This window comes from Sinohyriopsis cumingii, chromosome 10 (assembly GCF_028554795.1).
Source record: "Sinohyriopsis cumingii isolate HCF-2022 chromosome 10, ASM2855479v2, whole genome shotgun sequence".
Lineage (NCBI taxonomy): Eukaryota > Metazoa > Mollusca > Bivalvia > Unionida > Unionidae > Sinohyriopsis > Sinohyriopsis cumingii.
Genome location: NC_142970.1, coordinates 82,720,490 through 82,739,759, shown reverse-complemented (window position 1 = coordinate 82,739,759; position 19,270 = coordinate 82,720,490). Strand labels below are relative to the sequence as shown.

Sequence of the window (19,270 nt, the reverse complement as noted above, 5' to 3'; positions counted from 1 at the left end):
GCCAATGTGGGTATGTGAGAAAGCTTGCCGTTAGTTTCTCGTGGGTCGGTGGTTCTTTCCGGGGTTTTCCCGGTTATTCCTCCACCATTTATACTGGCCACCATATATAGCCTACCCTGTGCTGAAAAATGGCGTCAAAAATCCTACAACAATAACAATCAACTAAAGTAACGAGAGGGTAGGGAAGTACTTTTTGTCCCTTTGACTGGTATTTTTGTTGCACCGAGGATACCCTACCGTACAGTTTTCATCCACATCCTCTCATTACATACTATATAGCTATGTTTATAGACAAATTACTGAAAGACATTCTTGCAGATTTGTGTTACTTGTTTTATCAACCGTTCATAAATACATACATTAACTGTTTGGACGTTAAGTGATCATGAACTAGATTAAGCGATATTACCATAGTTACGCTAATTCGTTATGAACGCAAATTTTGGAGTACTTAAATGCATACAACCGATTATGCGCCTCAAAAGTCAACTATAGGTAAAAGTATATTATGTATCATCAAGTAAATCTGAAATTCTTTTTGAGTTCATCTAGTGTAGCCAAACATTTCAGAATATTAGCCCTTCTTACCATGACATAGCACATACACATTAACGAGGCAGACAAAGGTAGTATCATTCTGTCTGCTTGACACTGGAACTCGTTGAATCCCATTCAGAGATTGACCAGTGGATTGATTATTGTCTTTCTCTAAGGAATCTAGCTTCGCAACTCTTTTTCATTTTGCTCCTTTTATGCGATTGGGATCTCTGCACACATTTTGCCATGAAATAGTGATATAAAAATTGGTCGTCTAATATGTGTTCCTCAAAATTGAAGTGTTAAAACTGAATAGTTTGAGAGTCTTTGCAGTCTGTTGGATGTACACACTGTTGCGTCTGTAAATTGGCCCTACCTAGGTGACATATGTTCTCAAAAGTTGATGCTGCTGAGGCATGGTTTTGGAAAGCTTGAGTGATGACTGGTAAATGATTATACAGAAATGTCTGAGATATTATTGGTTGAGTAAAAACTATTGGCTGTAGATGGGACATTAGTTTTCTTTATATGTGCACACTATGGACCAAAATTGTCTCTGAAAGCTGTGAGTTGAACCTTGTGGTGCAAATGTATCATTCTTGACCTGTCCTGTTTCGCCCTGTGATGCATAGCTGTTGATCTCTCCAGCCCAGTTGATATTTGTTGTGGTGTTCCACAGGGGTCTGTTTATGGACATGTTCTCTTGATTATATATACTCAGTCGCTGTCAAATGTCATAGTTCATCGTCTAGTGTCTCACCAATTGTACGCTGATGATACCCACACATACAAATCGAGCCACCTTACTAAAGTTGATGATGCCATCGAATTTATAGAGAGACGCATTTCCGATGTTAAATTCACAGTCAGTACGAAACCTAAGTGTTACTCTCGACAATACTCTATCATTGCACCATATCTTGAACATATGAAAGGCTGTAAGTCTTGAGCTGAGACGCATCATCTCCATTCGCAATTATATTTCAGCTGATGCCACTAAAACACTTGTGTGTTCCTTAGTACTTTCAAAACTTGATTATTTTAACTCAATTTTCTCTGGTTCAACTCAATATCTACTTCAGAAACTTCCAAAAGTTCAAAACACAGTTGCTCTGATCATCCTTAGAGTACCACGATCAGAGCACACCTCCACCTGCTCTGTACCCTACACTGGTTATCAATTCGATCCGGAATCAAACACAAAATGTATTCTCTGTGCTACGTTTCATTAACGGGCTCCAGTCCAACATACCTATCCGACTTCATCAGTGAGTACACACTAACAAGATACTTACGTTCATCCTAAGACACTAGTATTCTCATTCTTCCCACTATGAAAATGAAGTTATATGTTCAACGTTCTTTTACTTACCAGGGCACAGCAACGTGGAACTAATTGGCCACTGAACTTAGACGAAAGACACAGTTATTGCATTCAAGAGCGCTCTTAAAACGCACCTAGTTCGACTGCAAGAACAGACTTGAAGACCTAACAATGTTTCTTTGCCATAAATATTTTCAGTATGTTTTATGTTTTCTAATTTCATCGTGTTTACTTTTTTTGTAATCATTATCATTATGTAAGTTTTTTAGGTGTTGTATAATGTTGTAAAGCGCTTAGAGCTTCTACATATTAGGCGCTATACAAAGTCCACGTTTTTAGTATTATATACATGTATACATGTTTTCCGTTTGTAGTAACATGGTATCTATCTGCTGAGGTGCTGCATTTTCTTGCATATTAGAGAAAAATTGTTGTTCTTTCTAACTGAATTATTTCAAACAATGGAAGGAGTAGCTTGTGATGTTTGGTTTGTTAACTGTAATCTTGATAATAGACTGGTGGTGTGGCCATGCACTATTGTCCTGGTTGTTGTCAGAATCGGGTGATAATGTTTCGTGTAATCCATTATATGTTCCTATGTAAGAAAAAGAAAACAAAACGACAGGCACGAAATGGAAGCATCAACGTTAATAACCCTATTCAGCACTTTACTTCTATTTTAACCAAGATTGCAGAAGAATCCATTCCCAAGTCATCACCGAACTGTAAAAGAACCCCAAAACCTCGGGTCACTAAAAATATAAAGAAGCCATTAGACAACGCCGAGAAAAATTGACACTCGTCCGACCCCCGAAAATTTAAGTAAATACCGTATTCTCCGGGCCAAAACTCGCTGCAAAATCAAAGAAAGCAAACTAATATCATGGAATAAATATGTTTCTTCTTTAAACTATCGTTCCTCTATTAAGAAAGTTTGGGACACTATCCACAAAATAGAGAAAACGTAATTCTCTTCGACATCTGAAAATAAACAGTTCAAAACGTGACAAAGCAAATATTCTTGGCGACAGTTTATCGAAAAAGTCCTTAGCATCTGATTATTCAGAAGCCTACAAACTCAAAAGGGAAAAGTCGTGTTTAAATTCACATCCAACAACTCGGAAAGTTATAACCAACTGTTCTCACTATTGGAGCTTATGGAGGCTTAATCAAGGCCCATCATACATCTCTTGGGCCTGACGAATTACATTACCAGGTTTTGAAACACCTTCCAGAATCATCATTAACACTTCTTTTGAAAATTTTCAATGATTTATGAATTACTGGTAATGTACCTAATATTTGGAAAGAAGCAACAGTAATACCAGTTTCCAAAACCTGGTAACTATAGCGCAGAGCCTACTAGCTATCAACCCTTGCATTGACGAGCAATGTGCGCAAAACAATAGAATGAATGATCAATTCTCGGCTTGTATGTACTTGGAAACTAACAATTTAATATCTCCTTTCTAAAGTGGTTTTTAATATAGCCGTAGCACCAACGATCATCTGGTTAGACTGGAACATTTATTCGCTACGCTTTTATCAAGGAACATTTAATAGCGGTTTTTATTGATTTAGAAAAGGCCTATAACACGACATGGACATACAGGATACTAAATGACTTGCCGTCTTCCGTCTTTCATATCAAACTTTCTCTCAGACAGAGAATTCAAGGTACGAGCGGGCTCCACCCTCACTGACATGCACGAGCAAGAAATGGGTGAGTCCCAGGGCAGTATTCTATCTGTGACACGTTTCAACATCAAAATCAATAGCATCACCAAGTATTTGGCTCCTAGTGTGGATTGCTCCTAATAAGTTGATGATTTTCTAATATGTTATCGATTAAAGCACATGCATACCACTGAAAGACAACAACAGCAAAATATCAACAAGATTCAAAATTGGGCCAGTATTAACGTTTTAAATTCTCGAAATCAGAAACGGTATGTATGCATTTATGTCAGTAACGAAGACATGATGATGAACCTAAACTCACGCTTGACGGAACACATATTGCTGTTGTTGAGGAAACAAAGTGTTCGGTATTATCTTCAACAGAAAAGTGACCTTTATTCCACACCTAAAGAACTTGAAAGCTAAATGCTTGAAATCTCTAGATCTACTTAAAGTGGTAGCGCACACTGACTGGGGTGCTGATAGAAAATTCATCCTTAATTTATATCGAAGGTTTATTCGCTCCAAACTGGACAATGGTTGCATTGTTTATGGTTCAGCTAGAAAGTCATACTTGATAATGCTTTACCCAATTCATCTTCAAGAAATAAGACTCGCTCTGGGAGCCTTTAAGACTTCCCCTTGTGAACGCCTTCTCGCTGAAGCAAATGAACCACCTTTATCACATCGTAGAGAAATGCTTTCCGCACAGTATTTCTCAGATAAAGATCAAACCCTGGCTTGTTGGCTGTTTTTCAACCCAAATACAAAACCTTATACGAAAACAAACCAAACGCCATACCTTCCTTTGGCATTAAACTATCATCCAGCCTTGAAAGAATCAAAATTGATCGTTTTAAAATTAGAAAACGTCCATTTCCGAAACACTTACCTGGCTACTTAAACAACCATACTTACACTAAACGAGGGAAAGAAATCTGAGACAAATCCTTCAATCTTCCACTACTCTTATCATGAACTGCTCACCGAATTTGAAAACTACAAAAGAATTTACACTGACGGATAAAAGTATGAGGAAAAGGCTGCTGCAGCCTTCGTTAGTGGAAAACATACAACACAGGTTCGCTTACCAAATGGTACATCAATGTTTTCAGCCGAAATCAGAGCAATAGATCTTGCTCTGCAATATATCGAAATCAAACGTATTTTAGACAGCATCATCTTCTCAGACTCACTATCAGTAATTCAGCCACTACATAATAGAAAACTGGAGAACCTTTATCAACTAATATTCTTGTCCAAAACAATGAGCTGAGTACCTCCTACAATATAGTAAACTGTTGGTTACCTAACCACATTGGTATTAAAGGTAATGAAAAAGCAGATCTTGCTGCTAAAATGGCTCTTACTCAAGAACCATCTGATTTAAAATACCGTACACTGATTTTAAACCTAGTATCAAAGAATGTTTATGTCAGAAGTGGCAGGCATCGTGGAATGATGCATTGAATAATAAACTTCAGCCATCAAGCCAACCCTTGGAGAATAGACTCCTTCCTACAGAACCATCTGTAAAGAGGAGGTAGTCATTGCAAGAATTCGAATTGTTCATACTTATTTAACCCACTCCCACATGCTAAAAGGTGAAGACCCACCAGAGTGCGTTTCTTGTAATGAACCATTCACTGTTAAACACATATGATAGAGTGCTGAGACCTGAAACATGTGCTTGACATGAACGAACTTTTTGATACAATAAACGTCACTTTAAAACAACTAAACATTTACTCGAAGCTATAACGTTTATGCCATCGCCATGAACTATTTTATGTACTGTATATATCGTCCCTTATTTTCAATAACTTTTCATGTCTTTATTACCATACAACATTTACATGCCCTGTTGATCTGGAAGCTTTGTATGTTGCCCTTACCATTACTTTCATCTGGTTTTGATATCGCTGGTCGATATGAAACCTTTTATCATTTTTAAATGATCATACATATAACCTTTTGTATGGTGCAAAATAGCCTAACAGTGATGGTGCGCCGTAAAGTATTCAATCAATCAATCATTTCGGATAATTCCTTTTTAATGAATGGTTCTTATTGTTTATGAAATCAATAAATAATATCATCAAACGGAGTTGTCATCCAGGAAAATTTATTTGATTTGTCTATAGTTGATTTGCGTAGGTCCTGTAATGATACGATCTACCTGATAGGATGCATCTTAGTAGAGTGAAGCATTACAGTTTCAAGTTGCTTTGTTATCTGGTTGTGTGCCTCTATTTGCACCCCCCCCCCCCATTAATGTCCCTATTCTTCTGTGTTTTATAGATAATGAAGATTATTTGTTGCAATTTGGATCATCTTTACGATTATAATAGTTGAGGAAAATGAGTTTGTATGTTTCAAACACTCCTGTGATAAATTCGTATACATGATTGCCAATTGTTTGTTAGGGTTTTGTTTTTATGTTTGGATAGTGGTTACAGGACTGCACCGTTCTGGTGAGAGCACTCTTCGTGTTTTATATTGGGATTGGTACTAACTGGGCTGTCTAAGAGGTGTGATGGTAGCCTAGCAACCGTCAGTTCAGCTAGTGCTAAATGATATGTCTAGAGGGAGTTTAGTGGTAGGAATATGACTGTAGGTGCTTGCTTAATGACAGTGGCAAAAGTAAAATGAGACAAAGAAAACATGATTTGATAGATACAAAAAGGCACATTGTAGGGGAGTGTATTGCATGTATAATTGGGAAATAGTATGTAGATTGATGAATAAGAATCGAGTAATTAATTAATAGCAAATTATATGTAAAGGGTTATATCATTAGGAAAAATGAATTGCTACATTATTAGCATGAGACTGCAATAGAGGAAAGAAAAGCAATGTGAGAGTCCGAAGGCAAACATGATCCAGGTGTGCAACTAATGGTGTGGAAAGGCATCATGATTTATTGTAAGTTCCAAGAATGCGTAATATGATACATATGTTGTAGATTTCAGAACGTTGTCAGCCTTGTAAATACATTAATTTTATATATAGTGTTTGTGGAATTCTTGATTTGTATTTGCCATAGAAACTTTTTATTCTTAAATGTGTTGATTTGTTAATGGTTATATTTTCTTTCTTTATTGAAGCTATGAATAAGCTCTTTCACAATTCTCTTTATGTTTCATGTTTCTGCTTTTGTTTTCACGTTCATGCTCCTTTCGTCTAATGGTATGCGTAGATTGTTAGACACTGCACAAGACGTTTCAGATTATGTGTGTGGGGGTATTGGATAGTATACGTGATACATTGGATATATTTGTGCGATTTCATCTTCTTCAGTTACATCCCACCCGTTTCGTACAGTAGTAGGGGATTTTAGAAACTATGCAAGATGTTTGAAATAGTGTGTATTAGATGTTAGATGGTAGAGGTGATGTGATCGATGGTATGTTTCATTGCTTTCATCTCCTTCTTTACATAACCTTTCTTCTGGTAAATGGTGTGGTTATTTTAGACACAAGGTTTTTGGCTGGGCATTTTGTGTTGTGTGTATGGCTTGTTAGATGGTGGATAGATATTCCCGTATTAAATTCCCATAGACGTCTATAGACATCCATAGACATCTATACATTTTGGAAAGCTATTCCGGTATTAAATTCACACAGACACATATATTTTGCATAGTAATCAAACTATGGGTGCTGGATTGTAAGGTGTCTGTTTGGATTTTAATAAATATATTAACAAATATTACTCAAACAAATGTGTGTTAGAGAGTTTCTAAATATCTTAACATTACATTTTCGTTATGTCCCATAACTGATACCACAAGGAAAGGGTCATAATAATTATAAAGGTGCCATTGTATTTTTGCCCTTGCCTTTATAAACACGTTGTCCCCATAACTACTTTGTCCCTATATACACTTTTGTCTCCGTAATCACTTTTGTCCTTATATTACAGTTCCCATGTTAAGCCTATGGACAAATTTAACATGGGATTTCTCATACATACCTATAGTGCCGCATATTCAGTTCAACCCTAACAATGTTACTAAGACACCCCCGTTGAGGTCAGCCACTTTAACAATGTTATCATGTATCCCCATACATACCTTTGTCCCTATAATTCCTTTCACATGTTAATCTTACAGACAAATTTATCATAGGATGTACAAGCAATTCATGTCATTTTATTACAATGCATCAATTTCCCCAAAAGTCGAACAATGTCATTGCTGATGTGTTATATGTGGTGTTAAAATTAGTGCTTAAAACATGTATGCTAACCTTGGTGCAGATGAACATTCAGATAATGTACTGCATTCTCTTCAAAATGAGGAAAGCAAATAAAATCTAAAAGAAAATTAATAAAGTTTAATGATGCATAACAGTACTTAGTGAGTCAAATTACATTTGTATCTAGGTCTATGTCCACTGAGCTAAAGGCTGTTTCATTTTAGTAGACTATTACATCACTCTGACAATCGAAATTGAGCAAAAGCCAGGTGTAGGTCGGATCACAAGCTCTTTTATTTAAAAAAAAACAATAATTTTGCTATTGTCAAGAGACTTACCCATTCTGTACAGGATATGTATCCGGAGTAAATATTAGAGGCACTGTTCTGAAAACCACTCTTTGTAACTGAAGTAAAACACAGAAATAATCCCCAAACATTTCAATATATTTTAGATAATTCTTTATTTATTTGCTACATAAATATAAAAGGTTCTCGTGTTTTGGGAACACACATACGATATACATTTAAAACATACAAACTTTAGGACACTAAAAAACACATTTCACACAAATGAAAATTTAAGGAAAGATATTTATTTCACAAAGATAAAGTATGCATCAGTGTATAACAATACTAGATTAAAATAAAACATAAACACATAATGCTTTATACGAATATCATATTATAGTATACTGCAATCTCATTGCTATTCAATATGTTTAGCTAAGATAAATAATATATAATTCAAACACACGCACATATATGTCCAGATATGTTCGTGTGTACTACATGACTACAGTACAAGAAGGTAACGCAAACAAGTCTTCCACTATTTTCTTTTCCGAGTTATCTTATTTGTTTGTGTTTTGGAGTTAAGCTCATTTCAGAGCGCAGGATAGGCTATGTATGGTGGCCAGTATAAATGGTGCAGGAAGAACAAATGAAGACCCCATTAAGAATCCCTGACTCAGGTGAAGCTACTGGCGGCTTTCTCACATCTCCACATTGGCCACGTCCAAGCCTCGAACCCACACATACAAAGGTGAGATGACAGTGATGTGTAAAGATGAGCTCTTTAGACCACTTGGTCACCCTGAGCCCTCTTTTCTTAATTAAGACATCCAAACATCATTTTTGCTGCATGGTTTGCAACAATCATATCTGCTTCTAACAGTCAGCATGTATCAAGAATCACAATGATAGAAATCATATCATTGAGGAAGCAGCTCGCAGTAAAAAGTATTGTAAAAATGGCACAATGACTGTCAATAAAGGAAATGTAAAAGTCTAACAACCCTACAACGTCTATTGAAGCAAAGAAAGTATGTCAAGAAATGAAATAAAAAAAGTCACAAGTACTCTACAAGACATTATAAATCAATGAAATTACTGGCAAGAAATGAAATAAAAAGTCACAAGTACCCTACAAGACATTATGTGTCAATGAAGTTACTGTCAAGAATGAAATGTAAAAGTTATAGCAAGCCTAAATCATGTTATGAAACAAACTACTAAACTAAGCAAAAGCTAACACAAATTAACAATTTCACTAATTCTGTGATCAGTTTAATATTGTAATTGAAAAGTATACAACGCAGAGATTGCAAATTATTTTTAAATTCTCATTCCAAAATAAAGTAGATTACACAAAGTAACGAAAATATTAAAATAGGTATAAATTATTTAAAAAATCACCTTCAAGATATCATGTTGTATACATAATAGCTAACGATAAATAAAAACGTCTATATACATTGTTCAGTGATTTAACGTACAGGTCATTGACTATCTGACAATAATAAGGCCAAGTTTCATGAACATTCTTCCAATTCCAGATATCCGAATTCCTATGGTGTCATTATGTGTTATGCTACTGAAGTCTTGTCAGCTATAATAAACCAGTCATTGAAACATTACAACTGAAATCTACCATTACTATGTGGTTTAGCTATAGGTTATATTAAAGTGTGTCAAACATTTTTGAAAGACAGCATGATGCTAAATGCAGGTGAACATGAAGTTATTAAAACTGTTAAAGTTTTCCATCACAGAGGTGAAAGGCAAAATTAACATTGTATCTCTTTACTCCATGAATATAAGTGCATAATGGGTTTAACGGCTGGTGGTATCAGAAAGCAAATCTGCTAATAAATGACACAAACATATTTCATATTGACACATGCAATACAATTATAATAACAAGTAATTGCTATGGTAACCATGGAAATTGTTGAAATTAATCCAGAGCTATTGTAATGTAATGCTGATTAACTGAAGATGAGAAAAGATATAACTGACATAAAATATTTAAAATTTACAACATTAGTAATGGGAGGTATGAAGGTAAGGCATATAATACAAATCTCATCTATGTGATATCTAGAGACAATGTTTAGCCATGAGATCAGTTATGATTCTATACACCCTGCATGCTCAACAACACTAACCCTGTGACACGACAATGCATTTTCTTAAGTCACTCTCCACTGCAAGAGTCAGCATCATTAAATCCACATATTTATTCTGAAGTGCATTAGTTGAACATAACTTAAAGAGGCAAATATGATGTAGCATGCAGCACAGCAGTTCTAAAAAGTTGTTGATGCCCTTTGTACTGCACACTCAACACAAAAAGAACCCTACCAAATGATGACCCTCTTTGATAAGACACTCTCACATTCTTTAATTGAGAAATACACATAACACAAGTACAAATATACCATTTGTATGAACACTGAACCTTTTAAAATTTAACCAAACTTGAATTATCTGCTGTTTTAAATTCAGCAAGTCTGGACAAGTGAAAAAATCAAAATGCAGAGTTGAAATTAGCAAATCAAATGCTGGGTCTGAAGCCACTTGAGGATACTAAAAAAAACAAATTCCCTAATAGCAACATTATAATATTATTATAAGCCGTCAAGGCAAAGAGGTGTAAATATGAATAAGGTGTTTACCTAGGAAACTGGCAGCCATGACTTTAATCCCATGCTGAGGAAAAACAAACTGGCTGATTATATTAGGTTTTACAAATATATTTTGATCAAAGTATTAAGACATATATTTTGCTAGACAAAGAATGAGGGCAGTTTGCAGAGACTCTGACTTGGTGCTGCATTTTAAGTACAATAGTGATTAATGTCAACCAGATGCATAATCCTCTGCTGCCAATGTTCTTATGAATGACTAGCATTATTAGTTGTTTGCATTGAACAATAACTAAAAAGCAGACATATTGAGTAAATATTTGGATTTTTATATCTGATATTTATTAATCAGTGCAAAACATAAAACATGTGGTGAAAGAGGAAAACTGTTTCAGTTAGAATATTTTTACTGTACGTATTCCTAATTTCCAGACATGTCAGAACTCAAAACACCACTATCCTGGGGTATGATATATATCCCTCATATCAAATGTTGTTGTAGACTGGTGGTAGGGTTGATGAATAGGAGCTGAAAAAAGGACTTTCTATGAGATTGATACATTTGATTATATAGGCACTTAACTGTTTACTAATAGATAAAATCTTACTACCAGTGTGATATGTATCTTGCCATTATTCCCAAAAGCATAACATTTAGTGATACATGTCAGTGAAGTCATACATTTTGTATTTTATGATAAAAAGGGGGATTACAGCTGTTTAGTAAGTGAAATCATAAGAATATTTGCAGTTTACGACACAATGTATGGATACATACATTTAGTGACACACGCAAGTGAAAACATAAGAAACTTTGAAGTTTATGATAAGATGGATGAATACAAAGTCTACTGCATCTGAAAACACTGTTAATGGAGAAGAAAATGAGACAGTGCTAACCATAACCTGGAAAAGTTCAACTTGTGACAAAACTACATGCTGAATTTTATATGTACTTTATAATGTTTCATTGATTTACTACCTGACAGTTTGTATTTGAAACATTTATTAAAATAAAGTGACCTTGTCCGACACCATTGACTGTCTTACCACATATGACCAGATGAATAAAATTAATGAAAAGTGACGTACTCCAAAATTACCTATTCCATTACCACGTATCTTAAAAGGTATTGTAGAGTAACCTAGCCCCAAATTACTGAATGCCTTGCCTCCTCTGACCAAAGTTGTGTAGTGACCTAGTCCAAAATTACTGAATGCCTTGCCTCCTGTGACCAAAGTTTGTGTAGTGTGACCTAGTCCCAAATTATTGAATGCCATAACGTCCTTTGACAAAAGTTAATGTAGTGTAACCTAGTCCCAAATTGCTTAATGCATACGTTCTGTGACAAAAGTTAATGTAGTGTCACCTAGTCCCAAATTACTGAATGCCTTGCCTCCTGCGACCAAAGTTTGTGTAGAGTGACCTAGTCCCAAATTACTGAATGCCTTGCCTTCTGTGACCAAAGTCTGTGTAGAGTGACCTAGTCCCAAATTATTGAATGCCATACGTCCTGTGACAAAAGTTAATGTAGTGTAACCTAGTCCCAAATTACTTAATGCATACGTTCTGTGACCAAAGTTAATGTAGTGTCACCTAGTCCCAAATTACTGAATGCCTTGCCTCCTGCAACCAAAGTTTGTGTAGAATGACCTAGTCCCAAATTACTGAATGCCTTGCCTCCTGTGACCAACGTTTGTGTAGACTGACCTAGTCCCAAATTACTGAATGCCATACGTCCTGTGACAAAAGTTAATGTAGTGTCACCTAGTCCCAAATTACTGAATGCCTAGCCTCCTGTGACCAAAGTTTGTGTAGAGTGACCTAGTCCCAAATTACTGAATGCCTTGCATCCTGTGACCAAAGTTTGTGTAGGGTGACCTAGTCCCAAATTACTGAATGCAATATGTCCTGTGACAAAAGTTAATGTAGAGTAACCTAGTGCCAAATTGCTTAATGCATACGTTCTGTGACAAAAGTTAATGTTGTGTCACCTAGTCCCAAATTACTGAATGCCTTGCCTCCTGTGACCAAAGTTAATGTAGTGTGACCTAGTCCTAAATTACTGCATGCCTTGCCTCCTGTGACCAAAGTTAATGTAGTGTGACCTAGTCCCAAATTCCTTAATGCTTACGTCCTGTGATAATAGTTAATGTAGAGTGACCTAGTTCCAAATTACTGAATACTTTGCCTCCTATGACATCAGTTAATGTAGAGTGACCAAGTCGCAAATTACTGAATGCCTTGCCTCCTGTAACCAAAGTTAATGAAGATTGATTTGCCCAAACATTACAGACCGTGCTAAGAACTAAATTTAATGTAGATTGGCTTAGTTCAACATTTAAAGCTGTCTTATGATCAATGACTAAAATTATATATGCTGTTATGTGTGATTTCATTGCATAATACACCCGGTACCTTTTACTGTAAACCAGTATTAATGGAATGGTTGACCTGGTTGGAGATAATGATTCTTATGCAATGCATATGGTCAAAACATGTGAGCAAGAATGGTAAATTTCATTTGCCTTTTTCATACCTGCCATCGCAAGAAAATATGGATCAAATGATGAAAATGAGGTGAACTTAAAAGTATCATTAACAAGATTGCAAGTCGAAGTGACTCAGACATATTGTGCCAACAACTGAAACCTTACTTATTTTGATATAATGGTGAAGAAAAGGAGCAAGAGAAAAGAAACCAAATGAAATAAAGGAAATAATATTAAACTATACAGAGCCACATGTAGCAAAGAGTTACAATTAAAAAGAACATTCTATATTTAGCCTTAACTCACATCTTACATAACAACTATGGAGAGATACACAAACAGCAGATATCAAGTAGAACAATATGAAAGGTTACTGAAAGAAATTCATTTTTGTTTCTATGTGACTAATAACCACAGAATTTAAAAAATGAAAACAGAGATTGAATGTAGCACTGGGTAATACAATTACATTTCTGCACATTAATTCAAATTATTCCATTTGTTTATTTTGCTATTAAGTCCAATTGATTAGTGGCTACATGACAAGTAGGTAGATAATACACAAGGATGTTAAACAATGCCAGACTAAAACGACTCTTTATGTTTTAGTCTTACTGGAATCTCTACTGATAATATGTGATTAATTCAGAGATGCTGCCAGGGCTTTGTGTACAGCCAGGATCTACCCATGACAACGATCAGAGCGAATAGAGGAAAGGAGAACGGATGAAACATACACATTTCTCTATTTACCTAACACTTATGTCTCACTTTCTTCCACTCCACTCTGAGATTCTATATGATTGTCCACGACTCATAGGTATTGACTTTTGGATACTTCTGCAGCAAATTAAGAATTTTCACTAACAAAAGCTCTGCCAAGTTTCACATTCTTAAATCAGTGATTTGCTGACTAGCATGCCAGATTTCTTATCTGTTCCATAACGCTATTTTAGGGATTTAAGTCGATCAATGTCATAGTATCGTCTTTAAGAGTGTGATATTTTGATCAAATACAGGCATAACATGTTCAATACAGGGATAACATGTTCAATACAGCGATAACATGTTCAAACCTTTGAGCACAACCACACACAATTGCTTCTCAATGTTCATGTCACTGAACAACATGGTGTGTGGTATTGGACATAATTGATACACGCTACAGTATGGAAACATACGCTACTTATACGGATTTCGTGGAAATATTTTATTCTGTAATGCTCATGTTGAAAAAAGGAATAAATGATAACAACACAAGATTAGTTTCTTTCCTTTTATTATCAACTAAGCATTTTATTTACATATTTTTTTGCAACCTGCAGTTGGGGTGGGGGAGCAGAAATGCAATACAAATTTATTTCATTTCTTAAGGCTTGGGACATATGACCAAAGTGAAAAATTGTTTCACCATAAGTTCTGGGACAGGAAAATAAATAATTATTTGATCGTGAACCAATATATGCAGTAAATACGGTGTTATACATTCATTTTCCAGTATTACACATTTATATTCCAGTATTATAAATTCATTTTCCAGTAATATACATTTATATTATAGTAGTATACATTCATGTTCCAGTATTATACTTTCATCTTACAGTATTATACATTCATGTTCCAGTAATATACATTTATATTATAGTAGTATACATTCATGTTCCAGTATTATACTTTCATCTTACAGTATTATACATTCATGTTCCAGTAATATACATTAACATTCCAGTATTATACATTCATGTTCCTGTTCCAATATAATCCATTAGGTTTTCAGTATTATACATGCCTATTCCAGTAATAGACTTTCATCTTGCAGTATTATACATTCATGTTACAATATTATCCATTCATGTTCCAGAAATATACATCCATGTTGAAATATTATACATTAAAAGTAGAAACTTGTTAGAACAAAGTTGAACTTATATCATTAGATACAAATTAGAAGCAAAATTAAATAAATACCACTATTTTCTACACATTTATAAATAGTTGAAAAATCAAATACGCTTTAGGGTTTGTATTTACAACTCTGCATCTCAAAAGAAACTAACAGTCTATTACATGACAACAAAATAAATTACCAAAACTACAGCTAAAGTAAAAAAAAGAAAAACAATTTGTATATTACATGTCAACAAAATAATTAAATGTAGACATATCTGCAAAACAAGCCTCTTTTCAGCAAATTACAAATATTGTGATGTGTGCACTGTTGCAGTTTTTATTTTTGTATCATTTAAATGAATTTAATAGTTTAAAACTGATTTATTCATACATGCAAAAACTTGCTTGAGATGATGAAAATTTGAAGTCCTATTACTTACCCTGTAATAATCAAAGAACTGATAATACTGATGCCTTGGAATGTTGATACAATATTATATTAATCAGGTTCTTAGCAGTTATTGGCTGGATGATTGATTTATTAACTGACTAAGAATCAATGGCACATCAGTGCATTCTAGCCTACTTTTAGTACCATCAAAAAGCATGATAATAATGTAAATAATAAAACAATATTTATAAATATAAGTATATAAATGGTAGAAAGGTAACAGTTGCAAAGCAATGAATGAAAACATGCAAAACATCAATTTTAATATTTCAGTACTTCATGACTGTAGCAAAATAAAATCTACTGTTATAAATCTGCACCATATATATATATATATATATATATATATATATATATATATATATATATATATATATATATGTGTGTGTGTGTGTGTGTATATATATATATATATATATATATACATATATATGCCAACAAGAGGTCGAATTACTGAGAATACTGATTGTATGGAGGGTTGATTTGATATTAATTTATAGACGATCGGGAATATAAATCCAGACATACTGTTATTTATGGTCCTTTTACATCCAGTTCACAAAGGGTTACTACATACGACTGACATTTATATTTTACAAGTAAAAAACCAAATAAGACAATATATGAGCTTGTAACTGAAATATGTTGAATATTGCATGGACATATAATTTTTGCTATCTCTTTGACATCTTATTCAGGGGCTGCCTGGTTTGTGGGTTCAGCAAAGAAACTCTGAAAGAAAAGCTATTGTGAGATTCTGATTTTACATTGATCAAAGCCATTGATATTTGTAAAATAAGTAAAGGTAGTAATCAGAGTTTAAAGTTTGTATATAATGAAGAAAAATCAACTTATGTATAAATACAAAAACACTTCAAAAGTGCACCAGAAAGGGAGAAGAAAGGGCAGTTCAAATGCTACATCAAACTTGCAGATAGTAACATTTCCATAATAAATGCACTTCTGTGGGATAAATTTGGAGAAAAGACAAACTGAGGAACCACTTTGCATGCATGTGCTTGACGTCAGCTGATGCCAATCAGATTACCTCATCAGTGTAAATTATTTGGAATTTGCCCATTATTGATCCCATCCAAGATCTCAGTGATATATGCATATATTTTACACATCATCAAAATAAGTTCTAAATGTGGATTTGAGAGGGTAACAAGCTCCACCAATGCATGGTCACATCATAATATGCAGGGATTTAGCTCATTAATGAATGCATCCGAGATCGTCATAATATTAGTACACCAGTCCCTTGATAACTCGCGCCCTGATAACTCACGAACACACTTATAATGCGGCGTCAGATGTGGATCCCATTTGTTAAACCAGAAAATACACAAAAATGTATCCCAAGTTCTTGAACTTGAAAAACATTGCAATCGAAATTGGTAACTGAAACATTGATATATTGCTCATTTTATGGTTGAAAATGGTGATAGGACCTGTAAATTTTAATCAACATTTTGAAATTATCAACTTTTAATAAGAAGTCATATAACTGGTTAGATTTTGTTCCAAACGACATTCTTAGTACATCGTAATTAAAGAAATTCAAGGAAATTTTGATTAATGATAATGTCACTTATGTCTTGTTGAAGGCAGTGCATAAATATTTCAATTCCAATTAAATAATTTGTATTAAGTGAAATTTATGTTTTAATTTTATCTTTTCATTCCTCTTAAGTGTAATCATCTTAAATACAATGTGTATTTAAATGTAAAATGTGGCAAACTACCGCAACAGCCATGTCTGCAAGCATTTCTCTGAGAAACTAATTAAGTGCCGACCATGTTTTGGTAACTGATTTGCGGAAGTATTTGTATTGTTGCACTTAATTAAAATATGGCCTCCTCTGTATTATCTTGCTAATTATGTATTTTGAATCAAATATAGGAGGTGCAATAAAAGGAAAGGTAAAATGCATGTAAATCCTACAATCTTAAAATCTAGCGGCCCTGGTTGTATGTCGGGTGAACTCACTTCATTCGATCAATCGAACACTGTTATAAATGTTATTGTGTATGTATTATAAACTACCTTAAATTAATGGACTCATTCATAACTTATCAAAGATAGCAAGGCAACCAAGCAAAACAATTAATTCGTAAAATAATGAGCTTGGTTTAACATATACAGACCATTGTGGGCAAGCGAGTTTTAGAGACTTCCTGAACTGGCACTTAGAGATATCCTCAAGGATGATACGAAGTTTCACTATTACTTCGAATGAATTTTTTCAATTTTTGGAGGTCCTTCGGTAACTTGCGCCCTTGTTCATAGTGCGGCTTATGTTTGTGGACCTCGTTGTGCATGAGTTATCGAGGGAGAGGTGTATATATTCCATGCCTGATCATAATTGGAAACCGAAAGTAAGCTTCCCGAGTGGTAACAAACTCATCCCAACTTGCAGATCCAACATCAACTCATTATTACGTGTGGACCTCTATCATTACAGAAATCAAAATGTATTGAATAATCCAAATTGTATCAAATCTGGATAATAAATACGTCTTCCAAATTGGTAACAAGGTTAACCAATCAGGTGCAAGACAACCACACTGAGATGTATGGCTCTCATTCATTATTTAACTGGACTATGAATTTTTTTATATAAATCCCTATTCTAATTTTGACTTCAGTCAGATCAAAACAATGGATTTCAGCATAGCAACAAGCAATTGTTAATGGACCCAAGGGGTCATGGCCATGGGTTTGATACCCGTCTAGGGTATATCAAGTTTGATGCTATGTCCTCGGGAAAGCATTTAGCTCCTATTTCCTGAGCATGATATGAACAATAATGTGTTTCAAGTGCCATTAAGAAAACATCCAACTGCCCAACCATATCACAGTGAGTGCCAGTGGCATTGTAATGTTGTGCTACAGCTGATGTGGAAATAATGAAATCATTATGAGTCATTTTTCATGAGCCAACAGACTGAGTAAGCTCAATGGCTTTAATACGAAAGGAAAAAACAAGTATTTTATTTATAACTGATCCCCAAAAGTTCAACCAAGCAAGCAAGCTTAATGTTTTGAGGGGATGTACGAACACTGAGCTGGATGAGCTGAGCAATAAACTCTGTACACTTAATACATATTTTGGAGGGAAACTAAATTAAATGCCACTAACTCAGAATCTCATCTGCACTCATTGTGTTCTGAAGAGATTCAAAATACACTGCAAGAAAATATGTGTTCTAAATACACTGTACAAATGAGAATTAAGGTGTTTTAAAGAGACTGTAGATACACACTGTGAGAAATAAGGTACTCTAAAGACACTAGAAACACAATATGAGAACCATGGTGTTCTAAAGAGACTGTATTAATATAACACACTGTGAGGACCAAAGTATTCTTAAGGTGTTCTAAAGAGAATGTAGAAGAAATTCACTGAGAGAATCAAGGTGTTTTAAAAAGACTGAAGAAATGCTCTGTAAGCAACAAGGTGCTCTAATGGGACTGTACAAATGCACTGTGTGTGTTCCAAAAGGCTGTAAAAATACACAGTGTTCTAAAGAGACTGTAAAAAGTCACTGTGAGAACCAAGGTGTTCTAAAGAGGCTGTAGAAATACATTATGAGAAACAAGGCATTTTGAAGAGACTGAAGAAATACACTTTGCAAACCAATGTGCCCTAAACAGACTGTAGAAATGCACTGTGAGAACCAAAGTGTTCTAAACAAGCTATAGAAATACACTGTGAGAACCAATGTGTTCTAAAGAGAATTTAGAAATACAGGGAAAATCA

At 34.6% G+C, this 19,270-nt stretch overlaps 1 long non-coding RNA gene across 1 annotated transcript in view; it reads right to left on the bottom strand.

The window, feature by feature from the left end:
* Positions 1-15,919: 15,919 nt before the first annotated feature.
* The window catches only part of LOC149790480 (uncharacterized), a 32,428-nt gene continuing 29,077 nt past the window's right edge, over positions 15,920-19,270 (bottom strand). The window contains exon 5 of the long non-coding RNA XR_016423620.1: positions 15,920-16,235. This is a non-coding gene — a long non-coding RNA (uncharacterized LOC149790480). The remainder of the gene's footprint in view (positions 16,236-19,270) is intronic.